Below are 17,901 nucleotides of genomic sequence, written 5' to 3'. Positions count from 1 at the left end.
TCCTTCATATTTTCCAATAACCAGAGGCCTCTCAGGTCTGAATGCCCTGCTTTAAAGAACCAATTGGGAGATGGGCATGGTGTGCACTCCTGTAATCCCAGCACCGCGGGAGGCTGAGGCAGGAGGATTGCGAGTTCAAAGCCAGCCTCAGCAATGGCGAGGTGCTAAGCAACTCGGTGAGACCCTGTCTCTAAATAAAATACAAAATAGGGCTGGGGATGTGGTTTAGTGGTCGAGTGACCCTGAATTCAAACCCCAGTACCCACCCCCCACAAAAAAGAACCAATCAGGTCTCCACAGAGAGGAAACACTGGCACATGTCACCACATGGGGGACCCTCTGGGACGTAATGCTAAATGAAGTCAAGAGGACACACACAGCATATCACTTACAGAGGAACCCAGAGCAGTCAACTCATAGCCAGGGGGCACGGGGCAGAGGCTGGGGGGATGGAGTCTACTGCCCGGTAGACAGAGGTCCAGCATGGGAGGAGGAAAAGGCCCTGAGGGTGCGCAGCAGTGAGGCCGGCCCGACGTCGGGACACATGCTCCTGAGCTGTGCATGTAAGTGGTTAAAATGGTAAATTCACTACGCATATCTTACCATAATTTTAAAACCTAAGTTAAACATAAATAAGCTGGCCTTCTTCACGGTCCACCTCTCTCCTACCCCACCCCCGGCAAGAACACAAACCTGCCACTGTTGAAAACCACCACTGGCACCAAGAAGTGTAGCCGTGGGCAACTGGAAATGTGCTGCTGTGGGCCATGGTATTTCTTAAGGCCCACACAGTCAGGCCAGGCCAGGCCAGGCCCAGGAATCCCCACGAGGCTCCATTCCAGCCACTGTGGCTGATGCATGCTGCTCCCCTGCCGGGCCACCCTGCCTCCCTGCGGCCCTCCTGCTCCCCAGGCCCCGGGCCTCCCGCTTCCGCCTCTGCTTTCCAACAGCACCACTGCCAGTCCTTCTCTGGTCCCCAGCATTCGCCGCCCTCCTCCACTGGGCATGCTTTCTGCAAGTCCTCCCTGTTGCCCCCTCCACCTGGGGGTGGAAGAGTGACATGATAAGGTGCTAAAGGTCACAGAGGAGATCCCTGCATGCCTGCTGGTGACCTCTGAGCACATCTGGAAGTGAGCAAGGTGCTCCAGGCTTCCAGGAAGTGGGTAGATCTACATCACAGGTGGACCCGCCCCAGATCAAAGGATGGACGATTCTCAGCAACCAGGGAGGCCGAGGCAGGAGGCTCTCAAGTTCCAGGCCAGCCTACAGCTTTGCCAGACCCTGTCTCAAAATAAAAAATAAAAAGGGCTGTAGTTGTAGCTCAGTGGTAAATAGGCCCTGGATTCAATCCCCAGCCCGCATGCACACGCACACACACACACACACACACACACACACACACACACACACACACAAAAGACGGACTGTCAGTACTTTAAAAAGGAAGCAATGGGCCAGGCCACATGCCTATAATCCCAGTAGCTCAGGAAGCTGGGGCAGGAGGATCAAAAGTTTAAGGTCAGCCTCAGCAATTTAGCAAGGCCCTAAGCAACTTAGTGAGACCCTGTCTTGAAATAAAATATTAAAAAAGGGCTGGGGATATGGCTCAGTGGTTAAGTGCCCCTGGGTTTAATCCTTGATACAAAAAAAAGATTGATTGAGACATAATTCACACACTATAATATCTACTCCTATAAAGTGAACAGTTCAGTGGTACATTCTTTTGTTTTGTACTTTGGAGATTGAATCTGAGCATGCTCTGCCACTGAGCTGCATTCCAGCACTCTGTTTTTTAATTTTGAGATGGAATCTCCCTAAATTGCTGAAGCTGACCTCTAACTTGAGATCCTCCTGACTCAGCCTCCCAAGTCTCTGGGATTACAGGCATGGCCACCACACCCAGCCCTGGCTCTTAGTACCGTCACAATGCTGTGCAACCATCATTGTCATCTAATTCCAGAACATTTTCATCACCCTAAAAAGCAATTCATAGCCATTACCAGTCATTCCCCCTTCTTTTCACTCCCTGGTCCCCTAGCAACTACTAGTATTTCTGTCTCTGTGGATTTGACACTTTTGGAAATTTCATATAAATGGACTTATACAATACACAGCTTTTTCAGTCTGGCTTCTTTCCCTCGGCTAACGTCTTCAAGGTTCACCCGTTTATAGCAGCATGCATCAATCTACTTTACTCCTCTCTGTCACAGGCATGTGCCATATTTTGTCCATCTGTTCATCAGGTGACTGACATTTGGGTCTCCTCCACGTTTGGGCCCTATGAGTAAATGCCACTCTGAACACCGGGACACAGGCTTCCGAGAGGCACCGTCGCTGGGTTTCCTTGGGTAAGCAGCTCAGAGTAGAACTGCTGGGCCACGTGTTCATGCTCATGTGGAACCTGGTTGTCAAACTGGTCCAACAGAAAACCATGGTCAACCTGATGTTGCTGTTCAGGGGAGCAAGACCCTCTTGTCAGCACTGGGCCCGAGACCCACAGGGCAGATTCCCTGACCATTGGGTGGACTGTGACTGAGCCACCCAGAAAGGTAGCAAGACCCTGACCCAAAACAACATAGTAAGGGCTGGGGATGTGACTCAGTGGTAAAGTGCCCTGGGTTTAATCCCCAGTACCATAAAAAGGAAGGAAGGAAGGAGGGAAGGAAGGGAGGAAGGAAGGAAGGAGGGAAGGAAGGAAGGGAGGGAGGGAGGGAGGGAAGGAAGGAAGGAAGGAAGGAAGGAAGGAAGGAAGGAAGGAAGGAAGGAAGGAAGGAAGGAAGGAGGGAAGGAAGGAAGGAAGGAAGGAGGGAAGGAAGGAAGGGAGGGAGGAGGGAAGGAAGGAAGGAAGGAAGGAAGGAGGGAGGGAAGGAAAGTTCTGGGACTGGAAGGTAGTGATAGTTGCACACTGTGAATGTACTTAATGTCATTAAACTGCACATTTAAAAATAAAAATTTGGGGGCTGGGACTGTAGTTCAGTAGTAGAGTGTTTGCCTGGCACGCACAAGGCCTTGGGGTTCCATCCCTAGCAAGGGAAAAGCAATTTTTTTTTTTTTTTTTTTTTTGCAGTGCTGGGGAGTGAACCCAGGGTCTTGGGCATGCAAGGCAGGCACTCTACCAACTGAGCTATATCCCCAGCCTGAAAAAGAATTGCTTAAGAAACAAACAGGCAAAGATGGACAGTCACCGTTACAAGGAGTCCTAGTCAAAGTAAACAGGTTTCTGTAGTGTGGAACTTTCCAGAGCCTTCCATGTGGTCATGTGTTCAAAATTCACAGGGGGGAAACAGCACACAGGCTCCTCCGACCACGCGATCCTCGCATTTAGTAATTTTCCATTGCAGAGGTGGCATTTCACATCAGAAGAGGTAGTGCCAGGACTGCAGCTGTGGCTCTCCGTAGAGTGCTTGCCCAGCATGCACAAGACCCTGGGTTCCATCCCAGCATCACAAAAAATAAAAGATTCAAAAAGAAAAAAGAAGGGGTGGCCCAGTAAAATGACCACTAAGTTCCCTCAGGATTCCGAATGAGCGCCTCCTGCACTGTGCTCAGCACAACCGGTGAGTTCCGCCGAAGCTTGCAGCAAAGGCTGGGGCCTTGCAGGCGGCACCGTCAAGATGTGACTCCGTCCAGGCACAAACAAGCAGAACCAGCAGATGCTGGAGAGCAGAGAAGGAAGGAGGAGAGCGAAATCGCCAGGGGGTAGCTGATGGACTTGGGTGAAGGGAAAAGGGCGTGCTAGGAGGATGGGGACAGGAAGTGAAGGTCAGGGAACAAGGCAGGGGTTTGTCCTCGGTCAGCTGGGAGAGGTCAGAGCAGCTCCCAGCTCACCACCTAGAGATGGCACTGCCTGCCACAGACACAGGCGGGTAGTGAGGCCAGGCCAGGCCGGGACTCCTCAGACATGGGGAGGTGTCAGCAAAGCCATTCTCCCACTCTCTTCTGGGGCTCTGGAAAAACTTTCCTCTGGACCCTCAAACCCAACGCTCTCCAGACCTGACGAAAAGAACACACAGGCCAGAAAGGACCCTCAGCCAGTTCTGGGCAACGGTTTCAAGAAATTCCAATTTCTAACTGGGTGAGAAATGTTGGTTCAACCCATCTGGGGATTAAGTGCCTGGAAGGAGAAACCCACCACCCCAGTAGGCAAATCCCAGACAGGGAGAAAGGCTGAGGCTGAGGCCCGAGCAGGCCTGGGCTGGTTCTGCTGGGGGCCACGAGGCTGGCCCACGAGCAGAGTGTGTGTAGGTGTGGAGGGGACATCTCTGAGGTCGAGAGCAGGAAAGAAAGGAATTGTGAGCCAGCCACCTCTTCACTCTCAGGTGCTCAGTAACGCTGCCTTTTGTTCCTACTAGAAGCATCGGCCTAGTGCCATCTATTGAAGTCCCGGCAGGACTATAAAGTGACCACATGAGTGGCGTCCCCTTCCCTGTGGAGCTGGGGTTTGAATTCACAAGGGCATCTCTCTTCAAAGTGGCTTGTCTACAGCCACTTCCTTCAGGGCCTGGATTTGCAAGACAGGCAGGAAAAAAACACGACATGTCCCTTTCATCGTCTCACTGTTTTATCTCCTCCCTGGAAACACCCCCTGACTCTGCAGAGCCAGGTACACAGCGGGCTCGAAACGCTTAGTAACTACGACAGCTCTCTTCACCGCTCACCAACTTGGTCTCACAGACCAGTCCTTTTGATCTTTGGGACAGTCCTATGAAGAATTCTAACACGAGCCACCTGCCCTTGTTTATTGAGAACTCACGGAGGGCCAGGCACAGGGCTACGTGACCTCACTAATCCAGCAGTGCCGGAGGTGGCAACCAGTAGTCCCACTTAGTGGACAGTGACAACTGTAATAAGTAGCAAAGCCAACTGCTGGGACAGAACCAGCCTGGGGCTTTAGGCTTTCCATGGGAGCGTGATCACAGACTGAGTTTACACTAGGTACCCCTCAACTTGTAAGAGGTTAAGGGAGGCCTACTCAGTGTCCCATAAAGAGATCCGTCATCGCTGTGCATGTCACGTCTCCTATACTTACTATCTGGCAGAAGAGACAGAGCTGTGTCTCTGAGACCTGGATGTCCAGAGGGCCTCATGGACCTTAAAGTGTGGTGCCACATGCTACGGACACAGCAGCTTGCTTTTGGCCAATGGTTCTCACAAACACTTGGAGAAACAGCCTCCCAGCCAGGCCTTTCGAATGAATAGCGTCTGTTTTATTCTTAAGCCTTCCTCTGCGGGGTGTGGTACTGCTGGGCTGCGGAAGAAACTGGAGCCCATCACCATCAGCCCACGGTCACCAGGCCCAGCCAGGTAAGTGGAAGTCCTCCCACAGCTCTGCCTGTGGCTGGGCTGCTGGGCTGCAGGGCTGCAGCCCAGAGTCAGGTTTAGGGAAGGGGACTTGATATTCAGGACAGTCTTTACAATGCCAAGGCAGCCTCTCCAGTTAAAAAAGGCAGAAGCATCAAAAATATAAATAAAGGCAAAGAGAGTGTAGCTCAGTGGTAGAGGGCTTGCCTAGCAGGCCTGAGGCCCTGGCTTCCACCCTCAGCATGATGATAATGATGGAGGAAAAGAAACAAGATGCAGGCCTCCCCAAAGGCTTCAGGAGGCCACCACTGGAGCATCACTGCCACCACTGGGTAGAGCTGAGGAGGCTGGAGGCAAGGACCCTCACAGAAGCCCGCAAGGCCGGGGCCCTGGGGCAAAGCACACTCTGCAGGGCAGGGAGATGCTCATCTTTAACCTGCTCCAGGGCCACCCTCTGCAAACAAGTGCAACGTGCAAACCCTCAGACAAGACTGTCTGCAAACAGGTGACCTTACACCAGGCGTGAGCCACCCGTCAGGCCAGTGCAGGTGGATTTGTTTCCTTCACATAAGAAACACCTGTTGCTCCCCTCCCCATGAAAATGCTATCCCATTCCGTGCGATTGGGAAATTCAATCCTCTAGAAAGGGGACAGAACCTGGAATACCTTGCCTGGGTGGGGGCCGGGACACCCCAGCCCTTGAGCACAGATGAACTCTCCAGCCTGGGGAGTGGGACCAAGCCCCAGAGTGACCTGGTAGAAGTCAGCTGGGGAAGGCCACATGCGCCTCATCCAGGAGGCCTAGCCCCAGCGCAAGCCCACCTGACTGCGCCTTGCTTTCTCCCTCAAGCCGGGCCAGAACCTACATTCCCCTCTCCCTTATTTCAACCACCGCCACCACCCCAAACACAGTTTGCATCCTTCAAATGCCTTCAGGTTCAATGAAGTTCCCATGAGCCCTAATCCTCCTCTATCAACATCTTAGCTCTTCTATCTTCCCTGTCATTTTGTGGGGTTCTCTTGGTGCTGGGGATTGAATCCAGGGCCTTGCACATGCTAAGCAAGAGCTCTATCACTGAGCTACACTCCAATCCCCAGATCCTTCTTATTAAAGGCAACCCAGACCAGTAAAGCAAACTCATCCATAACCCCAAGACCCTGTGTCACTGCTGCCTGGGGGGGGTCGTCTTCTACTTGTGACTTCTTTCCACGTTTACCCTTGTATCAGTCCCTGTGAGGGACTCTGGTCCCACTGGCACTTGGGATGGTGACCCAGACATAGACTGGGTGGAAACCTTTCCCTGCCAGACCTTTGAGAGAGACCTGACCCTTCTGGGAACAGTCAGTGACCCCAGCCCTAAGTGCCTTATTGGACTGTAGCTGAGTCCAAAGGAGATAACTTCAGCTGACACCTGTCATCATGAGTGAGGGGCTGGTTTTATGAAGTAGTCCCTGTGTGCAGGCGCCAGGAGAAAGCAGATGCCTTCCTGGGTTCCACACAGGAGAGCTGTCCACTCCCAACACAGTCTTCAGTAACTGGCCCCTTGCCATGGTCCCTGGCCTGGGCAGCCCACTGCCCAGGTCTCCCCACTCTTTTCTGACAGGGGCCACCTCTGAACATCTGCTGCGGTGAGGTGGACTGAGATCCTTACCACCGGGCTCGTTACTGAGCATGTCCATCACCTGGAGAAACCCCCAGCCTTGCCGGAGTGAGTCAGGTGATCCCTAACCCCGGCCCCACAGTCAGCTACCACAGGGACAGTGGTGAAGGGACAAGGGCTGGTGTCCAATGTCCACCGGGTTCAGACCCCTCCTCAGCCCATGAATCACTTATTCTTCTGGCTTCCACTGTGCGGAGCCCCTGGGTTTTCTTGGTTTTCACCTCACCAGAATAATTCTGCCATGAATGCAGAAAGAAAGAAGCCAGCAGCCTTTGTGTGCCTGAAGCTCAGCCATCAAAACTCCCCCAGGGATCCCTGAGGTGGGGGGTTCCCAGGAGGTGGCAGTGTCCCAGAAAATGCCTGGAGCTGGGGGGTGGCCTCACCCCAGCAACCATCAGAACCCCTGCTTCTCTACACAGAGAGGCCTTGTTAGAAACTCTTGTGACTTTTCAAACAGCCAGGCGTGGCCACTCCAAGTGCAGCTGGGACAAGGGCGTTTGGAACTATCAGAACTAGTCTCTCGGGAGCCCCCAGACCTGCTGAATAAGAGAACCTGCACTTCACAAGCTCCCCTGTGGCCCCAGGCACCCTCCATCAGAGAAAGGCACCGCGGGTCCTTTTGGGGACCATCTGGGATCACTCTGTGGGTGTCCTCAACAGTGCCTATCGAGAGCCTCAGGGATTCCCTAAGGTCACAAGACTGTGGTCCCTCTGCCCAGTTCTTATCTGCCTTCTGTCCTTCTTGCCGGTCCCCCTTGCTGTCACATCACCTGCTCTCGCTCCGTCCCATTTGATGCAGCAGGAACAGTGGTACAGCAGCCTGGACTCTGTTGCAGGAAGGCGGGGCTCCGAGGAGTGGGGTGCATCCACCTGGGCCCTGCTTCTCATTTCCAGTCACTGGGCTCCTGCCACCTCTGTCCCAGGAGCTCCTGACTCTCCTGTGCTCCAGATACTGGGTTCTTTCACTGGCTCCCTCGCCACCTGATCACATCTACCTGGGCCTCCAAGAGCAGAAGAAAAGCTCGGATGGCCCCAGAGAGAGGAGCAGATACAGAACACAGAGGAACTGTGCGGGGAGAAAGCTGAGCAAGAGGCCCCGGCGGTCAGCAACCAAGGGAGGGAGCAGAGCCAGGCGCGGGGCCTCTGTCTGGGTCCAATCCTGCTGAGGTGCTGGAATGTCCCCAGAGGGAAGCGGAGGGCCAGCTCCCACAAGGCACTCTGGAAGAGACCTGTCTTCCTAGGGCAGCCCCAGAGAGCCTGAGGCAGGGAGGCAAGTCCAGGTGACTGCCTCAGAAAGACCGCTCAGCGCAGAGGCAGGATGGATCTTCTGGGGGAGGGGCAGTGGACCACAGCAGGACCTGATGTCCAGGGCACAAGAGCCTAGCCAGGGCTGGAGGCGATAGGGAGGGTGACGGGATGGCATAGGCGCAGGGCTGGACTCCAGCCGCGTCTGCTCTTGTGAGGCCGGTGCTCCAGGGCACCCTTCTGGTAAATTCCTCTCCTTTTCTGGTAAAAGGCCAACATTTTGGCAGGCTGCAGGAGACCAGTGGAGTTTGGGACACCAACCTCCGATCAGTCACCACACCCTGTGCTTCCATATGCTGTGTCCAGAAGTCCAAAAAGAAAAGTGGAGGGCAGGGCAGAGCCTTCTCCTCCAAGGATTCCCTGAGAGCTCAGCACCTGCAAGGTGGCAGGGGCGGCGGGGGAGGCACTACCCTGGCCTTCAATAGCTTCCATGTCTGCCAGTCCCAAATGCATGCCACTGGAGTGCAGAGCTCCTGCCAGGGGCAGTCAGGAGCTCTTCTTGGATTCAGAAGGAGAGAGGGCATGGGTGACCACACAGGATGGTCATTTTCGGCACCAGTCTCCCCCAGCCTTGTCCTCTGCAACTGGTCACTGGCAGCCCTAGCCAGCAGGCAGCTTGGGCACAGAGGTTCAGCTGCCCACTGACGCCAGCCACCCAGTGTGGAAACAAAGCATACCAGCCTCCATGGCCACCCCAAAGAAGCATGCCAATGACAAAGAGAAACAGGCTGGTATCTCAAAGTGCTTCACACAAATGCCAAGAACCCCCGAGGGAGAGTGACAGCCAGGGAGGGGTGAGCCTTGGACAGCCTGACCCAGAAGGGTGAATGGACCATAGTGGCTGAGAGGTCCTCGCTCCTCCCAGGACGGAGAAGGCAGCAGGCAGGGGTGTGCCCCTGGGGTCAGAGTCCCTGTCCAAAGTCCCAGCACCCGCACGTGCCGAGGCACTGGAGCTCTCTGGTCATCTGATTCCTCTTTTGTCCAGCTGTCGCCAACATCAGAGGCAAATAAGCTCCCGGGGGGCACCTGCGGAGCAACCATGAAGGTGGCGGGGGACAGGCAGAGGGCCTCAAAGGCTCCACAGGGTCACTGCAGGGCACGGCAGAGGGAAGCCATCCTGAGCTCTGGACGCTTCCCATGAGAGTTCAGCGGGAGAAATGCAGCTAGGATGCTCCTGGGAACTAGCTCTGAAATTCCCGGGGACCCCCATAAACACGGGGTTCCACATGCACTCCTTAGGGCCAGCCCCCCCCAACCCCCGCCGTGGAGTCAGGGAAGTGGCATGGGCTTTAGGCAAAGGTGGCAGAGCAGCAGAGCCAGCGGGCCTGGGAGGAGGGAGGCCCAGCTGCAAGCCCAGCTCCACGGATTGTGGGGCTCTGCCCCTGCTCCAGACAGGAAGGGAAAAGCTCGCGGCCACTGCTCCGGCCCACAGAACCCCCACCTGCCCCACCCTTCCCTGCCAGCAGGACCTTGCTTACTCCAGGGGGGGCACCACCTGATCCCAGCAGCTCACGTGGGGCCGGAACCGAGTGACCTAATTAAGGCCCGAATACACATCTGAGCAAGTGGTCACTTGATCTTGGGGACAACCTGAGAAGGTGGTCACTTTCCTTTTTCCACATCTCACTTAACAGGCATGTGCCCAGGTGGCCAGGGGCTCTGCAGGAGGACACAGGCTCCCACGCTTCCCTGGAGGTGATTAGGGTCTCAAGCAGGGCAGCCAGCAAGAGCTCAGAAACCTCTGCAGAGGTCAAGGTTCCATCTGTCCATGGCCCTGGGTGGGCCCTGGGGTGGGGTGGGGACTGCAGAAAAGGTTAGCCACACTCAACCATAAAGACTTTGTTCTGCTTTCCCAGGGAAAACTCTGGAGGGGTGGGGGAGCCCCACAAGAATCAATAATAACTGACAGAATGAAATCTCACCAACTGGAGGGGCTCCGAGGAAATGAGCCCAGTCGAGAGTGGAGACAGGTGGGGAAAACTGGTGAGAAAGAAGAGCATAAAGCCAGCTAGGGTGAGCCCTACGGGGCCGCATGAGGAGCCTGGACACTGTTTTGGGGGCAACAGGGAGCCACTGAATGTTGTATGTTGCCTCCAGCTCACAAGGGCTTCTGAAGAAGGAAACAAAGTAATGGGATCTGGGTTCCGACAAGGTCCCTCTGGCTACATTTAGGATGGACAGCAAAAGGCCAAGTATGCGGTGGGTGGTCCAGCAGGGCTTGCAGGCCACCTGCAGAGGCAGCACTAGGCCCCATCCAGCTGGGGACAGGAATGTTAATGAGAGAGGCTCATGACACAGAGGACTGCAGTGCAGGCGGCCTGGATTCAAATCCCAGCTCCACCACTTGCAAGAAGCAGGGCACTGGGCGAGATCCCTAGCTTGCCTGTGCCTCCGCTCTTCCCTGTAGGGCGGTCTAGAGGAAGAGATGAGCTACTGCATGCCAATGGCAGGAGTGGAGCTGGTACACAGTAGGAGCGCTAGCAGCAGCTCCGTGGTGTCGGGAACACAGAGCTCAATAATCTCAGCCGTTCTGGGGCAGGGGCGTGAGGCAGGTAGGGAGGAGCAGAGGCTTCACCACCAAGGCCGAGCTGGACCGCATCCAGGGCCAGCATGGCTTCTCCAAGGCCCTGACAGAGTTCACCAAGTCCCCAAGGGCCAAGAGCCGGCACTATCAACAGAAAGATATTTGTGGAAAGAGCTGCCCCCAAACACAGTGAGTGTTCAGTGCCATTGCTGGGGGTGGGGGCATCTCACCCCAGCTCTAGGATAAGCTGCAGCCCTGGGGTGGAGGGTTCCTGGGTTGCTTCACCACCAGGAAGCGGCGGAAGGGCCAGCCCTGGGCACAAGGCAGCCTATAAATCCCGAACAATATCCTCCTTCTTCCTGCAAACCTGATCCAAGTTGGCAGCGGGTGAGGGAGTGTCCGCAACCCAGAGGCGGCCTTGGGTGGGGAGACCAGAGGCGAGGGTCACTACTTTGGAATCAGACCCGGCACAGCTGGAGGGAGCCCCCTGCTACCCCGCCCAGCCCCACCTGCCCCAAGGCTCTGCTGGGCCTACAACCAGGAACCAGCCCTGAGACAGCTGCTGCTGTCACCAGCCACCCAGATCTTATCTCCCACACCGGGAACTAACTCAGCAACAAGGGGCGCCAGGCGAGGAAAGCAAAAGGAGGCCCAGGGCTGGTGTGGCTCAGTGGTAGAGCGAGGCCTGGCGGGAGGCTCAGCAGCAAAACCAAAAACCAAACCAGACGCAGACACTCACACACACACACTCACTCTTACATACTCACCCTTGACTTTTACGAAGGCCTCCATGCTGAGCAAAGGGCCCTTAGCCACACAATCCCAGGCCACCACTAAAGGAACAGGGGACTCCCCGCACAGGAGGGCAGCTGGCCCCAGGCTCCCCACCTCTCCATCTAGAGCACCTTCCAAGAGGGAAGAAAGGCAGGGCGGAGTGCCCACGATGATGAAGGGAACAAAGGAGGCGTAGGGGGTGCTAGAAAGAGGGGCACCAGTGAACACTCTTCAAAGGCAGGAGGCAGGAGGCAGGAGGCAGGAGGCAGGAGGCAGGAGGCAGGCAGGAGCAGACATGGAGAATCAGCTGGGCCTCCAAACCCAGAAGGCAGGGTGGGCAGCCAGCAATGCCAGCAATTTGCAGAGTGGAAGGCAGCAGGAGGCTCAAGCGGGAAGAATGACTGAAGGGTGGCCTGAGGGACAGGGGACAGAGGTCCCGCCCAGCTCCTCTACCAGCCAGCACTCCAGGGATCTACAGTCACAGGCAAGAGAACAACACAGGGGGTGACGTCCATTAAGATGACAGGAGCATCCCCGAGGAAGGGTCTGCAGGAGCCCCAGTGACAGGCTACTTCCCCTGTCTCTGGAATCCTCCCCTGCCATCTAAAAGCCCCATGTGTATACCAACTCAGCCTGGCTCCAGAGGCAGGCCCAGTACAAGGGACCAAGAGGGACACTGTTGGGGCCACCCATCTTTCTTTCTAACAGGACGCCCACTGTAAGCCACAGGGAAGGAGGCCTACTCCAGCTCATGCAAAGCCAGTCAAGGTCACCTTCCCAAGGCAGGTAATGGACGGTGACTGGGTGCTGGCCAATGGGATGCTGGAGGCTGGTTTGGGGACACATCTGTGGAAGATTTCCCCCATTGTTTAGAAGAACCTGAATTTTTTTCTGTTTCTAGACTTTGCCTTTGCTAGGTATTGAGACAGAAATGTAGGAACATTGAGACAAAAATCTGAGTCTCAACAGGATAAATGACCTTGTTGGTTCCAACAGGGACAACAGGTGAGCCGGACAAAGGAACCTCAGCAAAGAGACTGTTACCTGGTGAAACTTGGACCATGACCCGCTGGCCCTATCCCCCAAGCGACGACTTGACTGCCAGAGACTTTGAGAAGGGCTTGTGTCCAGACCCCCAGCGGGGAGGTGCGTCTCACGATTCCCACTCCGGGGAAGCGCAGCCCTCTTGGACTAAACATTTACTACCTAATTATGTGACCTAATGACAACCTGACCCCAGCCCTGACTGCCCCTCACCCCCAGGGCACACCCTCACGCTGTGCTTTCTGGTACAGTTCTTCCTCTCTCTGCTAACACCTGACACGTCCCTAAATGCCCTCTGCAATGTGTCAAGAGCCTGGAAGGTCCAAGGAGAGGTCTTCTCTGCCTCTGGACACCTCCTAGGGCCTCCTTATGGCGAGAGTATGACCTGGGGAACCTCGCTATCTTGCCACCAGCCCAGGAAGGCCACCAACACAGAGGCCAGTGGAGTGCAGAGGTGTCCTTGATGACCCCTTGATGACAGCAGCAACCCATCACACCCAAGGCCACCCTTGTCCTCTGGGCTCCCTATTACATGGAACGATTCCTTTCCTTCCTTCCTTCCTCCCTCACTTCCTTCCTTCCTTTCTTTTCCCCAGTGGGAATGGACCCGAGGGCACCCTACCACTGAACTATATCCCCAGTCCTTTTTGATATTTTTGAAATTTTGAGACAGGGTCTCACTCAGTTGCCTATGCCAGGGCGCCCCAAACTTGCCTCAGCCTCCAGAACAGCTGGGGTTCCAGGCATGTGCTCCCGTCCCTGGAGGATGACACATTGCTTCCACTACTTGAGCCCATGCTCTCCCAGTTAACACCCAGCAGAACAGCACAGTCTCAGCATTCTTTAAGAACACATGCCAGACCCAGAAACCCGGGAGGCTAAGGCAGGAGGATCGCAAGTTGGAGACCACCCCTAGCAACTTAGCCAGGTCTTAAGCAACTTAGCAAAATCCCACCGCAAAAGAAACAGAAAAAAGGGCTGGGGATGTGACTCAGTGGAGGAGCACTTGCCTCACATGTGCAAGGTCCTGGGTCCCCAACACTACAACCAAACAAGAAAACAAAACATAGGAGCATGCATCAAGCCAGCTGGTATAAGCTTCCACTCTCTAAACTCTAAACACCTTTATTACTTAACGAGAAATTTTAAACAGGGAACATTAGACTCATTATTCTTTTTTTAAAATATTTTTTAGATGTTGATAGACCTTTATTTTATTCCTTTATTTATATGTGGTGCTGAGAATCGAACCCAGTGCCTCACACATGCTAGGCGAGCGCTCTACCACTGAGCCACGACCCCAGCCCCCTCATTATTCTTTAATAATGAAAAATAATGAACTTTTCTTTAAGCTGCAAGATTCTTATCTCCCATCATCTAAACCAGTGGACTTTTCCTGGGTCGAGGGGCCTGAGCTCCCTTGAGAAGCTACGTCTCAGCAGATGCGTGTACCGAGGTCCACACAAGATTCCGAGGGTTTGAGGACCCGAGTTCAGGAACTCCAGCTCTAACCTCAGGGCGTGGGAGGCAAGTGCCCAAGGCCAGGCTCCCCTTGCCTCCAAATCAGCTTTCATCTTTCCTTTTCCTCTGGAGTTCTCAAGCTCAAGCATATCTTGGGCTACTTCTCAGGGAAGGTGATCCTTCGAGGATGCAAAAGTCACACCGGGGCCCCAGAGGGGGCCTCACTTGCCCAGCTTCCTTGTTGGCGGGAGAAGCAGACACACTTCTCGTTCCTGCTCTGGTGCTGATCTCCCAGAGGCAGCTCTGGGGTCCCAGGATTCCCGCCTCGCCTTGCTGTGTGCCAAACTGAGGGGCCACAGGGCCCCATGTGGCATCTGCTGTTTCCCTTTGGGACCTAAGGCCTGTCCCAGTGAATGAGACCCCAGCCACTGGTGGGGATATGGGCCGAGAAGTGAGGCAGGGGAAGAGTGAAGCCCCCGCAGGGTCACAAGGCTGAGCATTCAGAAGATTCTGGAGTTACTGCCTAGATAGGGGCCGGCCAACTACAACCAGCAGGCTGCAAGGTGCCCAGTTGCCCTGTAACACGGCCATACCAAGTCCTTTCATACTGTCCAAGCAGCTGCTCTCACATTGCAATGGCAGGGACATGTAGTGACCACAGGACTCCCAGGACCCACGAACCCAAGAAGGTTTCCCATCTGGCCCTCGACAGAACAGGCTGGCTCACTCGTGGCCTACAAGGAAAGTTGACAGTCACACGGTCCCTCATCCAGCCTCCCATAAGCTTTGGACTCTTGCCAGGACCCAGGCCACCCCCTCCAATGGCACTCAAGAGAAAGGGGCCCAGCATGGTGGCCACAGCTGTAATCTCAGCAACCCAGGAGGCTGAGGCAGGAGGATGGCAAGTTGAAGGTTGGCCTCCACAGCTGAGCAAGGCCCTGTCTCAAAAATAAACAAATTAATTAATTAATTAGTTAATTAATTAAAAGGTTGGGGATGTGGCTCAGGGGTAAAGTGCCCCTGGGCTCAATCCCCAGTACCAAAGGGGGCGGGGGAGGAAAGTCTCATGGCCTTGAAAGACAGTTCTCTCCAGTTCTCAACAACTCTAGGCGTAGGACAGCTCAGCCTTCCCTACAGTGGGCGCTTCCCTTCCCTGAGTCCTCACTGCCACCTGTTGCCACTCAAGGCCTAGCCAGTCGCCACCACGGGTCAGGTCTCAGCCCCCACCTGTCTCAGGAGGTTCATACCAAGATCTTGGCTTCTGCCTCCACCCAGGCCCTGAATCCATTCCCAGTGCTGGCTAGCCACTCTTCCCTGGCTGCTTCCAGAATGTCCAGGACCCTCTGCCTTGAAGGCTGCTCCTGAGGTCACACGGCCCGTGCCCCAGCCCGCATCCAGCATCTTCACGGGGTCTGTTAAGCTATCTGGTGTCTTGTACGTGGGTGGCTTGCAGGAGTTTGCACTTGGCCCTGATAAACAGTACCATGCTGACTCCAGCCACTGGCCGGGGTGCAGCTCAAAGGCAGGGCATTGTCCAGCATGCACGGGCCCCATTTGGCCCCCAGCGCTGCAAAACAAAAACTTCAGTAAGTGCTTCCAATCACTCGATTCTAAAGTCCCATCACTCAGATTCTCATACAGCGCGATACTGAGGGGCCTTGATGTTGAGAGTGTGGTGGGGAGAAGGGCCCGGGAGGGAGGGAGAAGGGCCCGGGAGGGAGGGAGAAGCCCCAGAGAAGGCAGCAGCCCAGGGCGCCTCTGTTAAGCACGTGTGCAGGAACTAAAGGCACCCAGTGCTTAAACCCGCCTGAGAAACAGTTGCCAGTCGGGGTACTCCTGCCGGTGACCAAGGTCCCTAAACAGGACCAGCCTGGGGCTCTGGGTCTTTGTGCTCCCTCCTCAATTCAAAATAGTTAATTGTACAAAATCCAGCACAGACGAGAGAATTTCAAATCCAAGGTGAATCACTGTTGACCGAGGCTGCAATCAGGAAAAGTCCTTGCCTTTCTCCAAGGAAAAGAAAAGCATTTAACTTCCATTTATTTCCACCCACCTTCTACTTTTCTTTTTTCCCCTCCAGTGCTGGCTGGACCCCAGGGCTGCATGTATCCTTAGCACGAGCTCTGCCTGAGCTACATCCCAGCCCCCACCTTCCATCTTTAAAGCCAATTCCTTCAGATTAGGGTCTCAACATGCAGGCCCTCCCTCCACCTCCTGGTAAAGCCCCCTAGAGAGCTTACTTCACCTCTTTGGCAAATTCCCAGCTTCCCAATCTCCACCCCTTTGGAGGCTGGGGTGGAGCTCAGGAGCAGCTTGCTGCTTAGCATGCTTGAGGCCCTGGGTTCAATTCCCAGAAGCAAAAAAGCCCCAGCAGTCCATGCCCCTTCCTCCCTCCTCCCCCCTAGACAAGACCGAGGAGGAGGAGGAACGGGGGCGGGGTGAAGATGAACACACACACACACACACACACACACACACACACACCCGCACTGGCTCTCAGTGGTGCGGGAATGTGGCATTGGCAGGGTGTTCGTGACATCACCATTTCAGATTCCTAACAGAAGACAACCTTCCCGGGCAGAACGCTCCTCTCCCCACCCTCTCTTTGGGGAATTGATAGACAAGCTTTCCAAGTGCTGCAAAAACACCACAGCTGCACTTTAAGGTGCTGCATTTGGGTCCTGCCTTTCAGTGACTGTCCTCGTTACCTCCCTCCGAAAGGGGCCTCTGGACCAGTCCGGGGTAATTAAAGTTTCCTGTGCAACCTTGACTGCTTGGCCAGCCAGCTCGCATTTCAGCCTTCGACACACTCTGCAGAGTCAGTTGCTTTTAAAATCAGGCCACTATTCTATGCTCCCAGCTTGGGCTATCCAGTAACACACTTGGAAATGGAGAGGGACCCTTCTCCGGCCAGGCTGAAGATGCCTCTGGCTTCCCACACTCATTAGAAAGTTCTCTCTTTTACAACATACTGTTTAGGAGCAGGCTCATTTGTGTCAGGTCCTTGGGACACAAAGATAAGCCACATTCACTCCAAGATCCCAACAAGTCCCCAGGCTGGGAAGGATCTATTTTGTTTTTTAATAACTTTTATTTATTTTTTTACATGGTGCTGAGGATTGAACCCAGTGCCTCAAATGTTAGGCAAGTGCTCTACCACTGAGTCACAACCCCAGCCCTTGTTTTTGTTTTTAAGCCTTGAAAATGTAAGAAATCTGCAAGCCCCATTCATTAACATAAGAAAATCCAATTTAAAAGACCAAAGCATGTCTTGCAGTGTATGAATCCATCTAGCCTCCCTTCCCAACAAAAAGAACGGCGTGCTTTGTGTGATGGTCTAACCAGGATACACACTCCAAAGGGCCAATGAACTAGGCAACGTCAGAATGTGAATCTAGAAACTGCTGAAAAGTGAAATTCTTGCTGAAACTAAGTGCACTCCAGCACGGGAGGAACTCAGTTCTGCTGGGTTTGTCTTAGAGTTGGACAGCAAGCCCATCTGCATTAGGGAGGGGAAGACGGGTGGGGGCAGGGAGCAGGGAGCATCATCCCGGCCTTGGAGAAGTCTGAGATTCTGAACTTCCTAATTCAAGGTCCTCCTGGGACGTTTACCCATCTCCAGAGACGGTGCTGCCAGGACTGGGCAGCTCTTCTCACCTGCTGTGCTGGGTTGAAAGGCACCCCCCCCCCCCCCCCCCCCCCCAGAATTCATGTTTTCCCAGAACTTCACAATGTGACTGTATCTGGAAGTAGAATCTGCAGACATAAGTTAGATCAAGATGAAGTCACTCCGGACCAGGAGGGGCCCTAACTCTGGTGTCCTTATAAGCA

General features: G+C 54.5%; 1 protein-coding gene across 2 annotated transcripts in view; it reads right to left on the bottom strand.

Annotated features, from left to right (window-relative positions):
* EFHD1 (EF-hand domain family member D1) overlaps positions 1 to 17,901 on the bottom strand; it is a 46,733-nt gene that overhangs the window by 14,925 nt on the left and 13,907 nt on the right. The window lies entirely within an intron of this gene.

The sequence above is a fragment of the Sciurus vulgaris genome, assembly GCF_902686455.1.
Source record: "Sciurus vulgaris genome assembly, chromosome: 3".
NCBI classification, from domain to species: Eukaryota; Metazoa; Chordata; class Mammalia; order Rodentia; family Sciuridae; genus Sciurus; species Sciurus vulgaris.
Note: the sequence above shows the minus strand (reverse complement) of the source record. Positions and strands in the feature narration are given on the sequence as shown.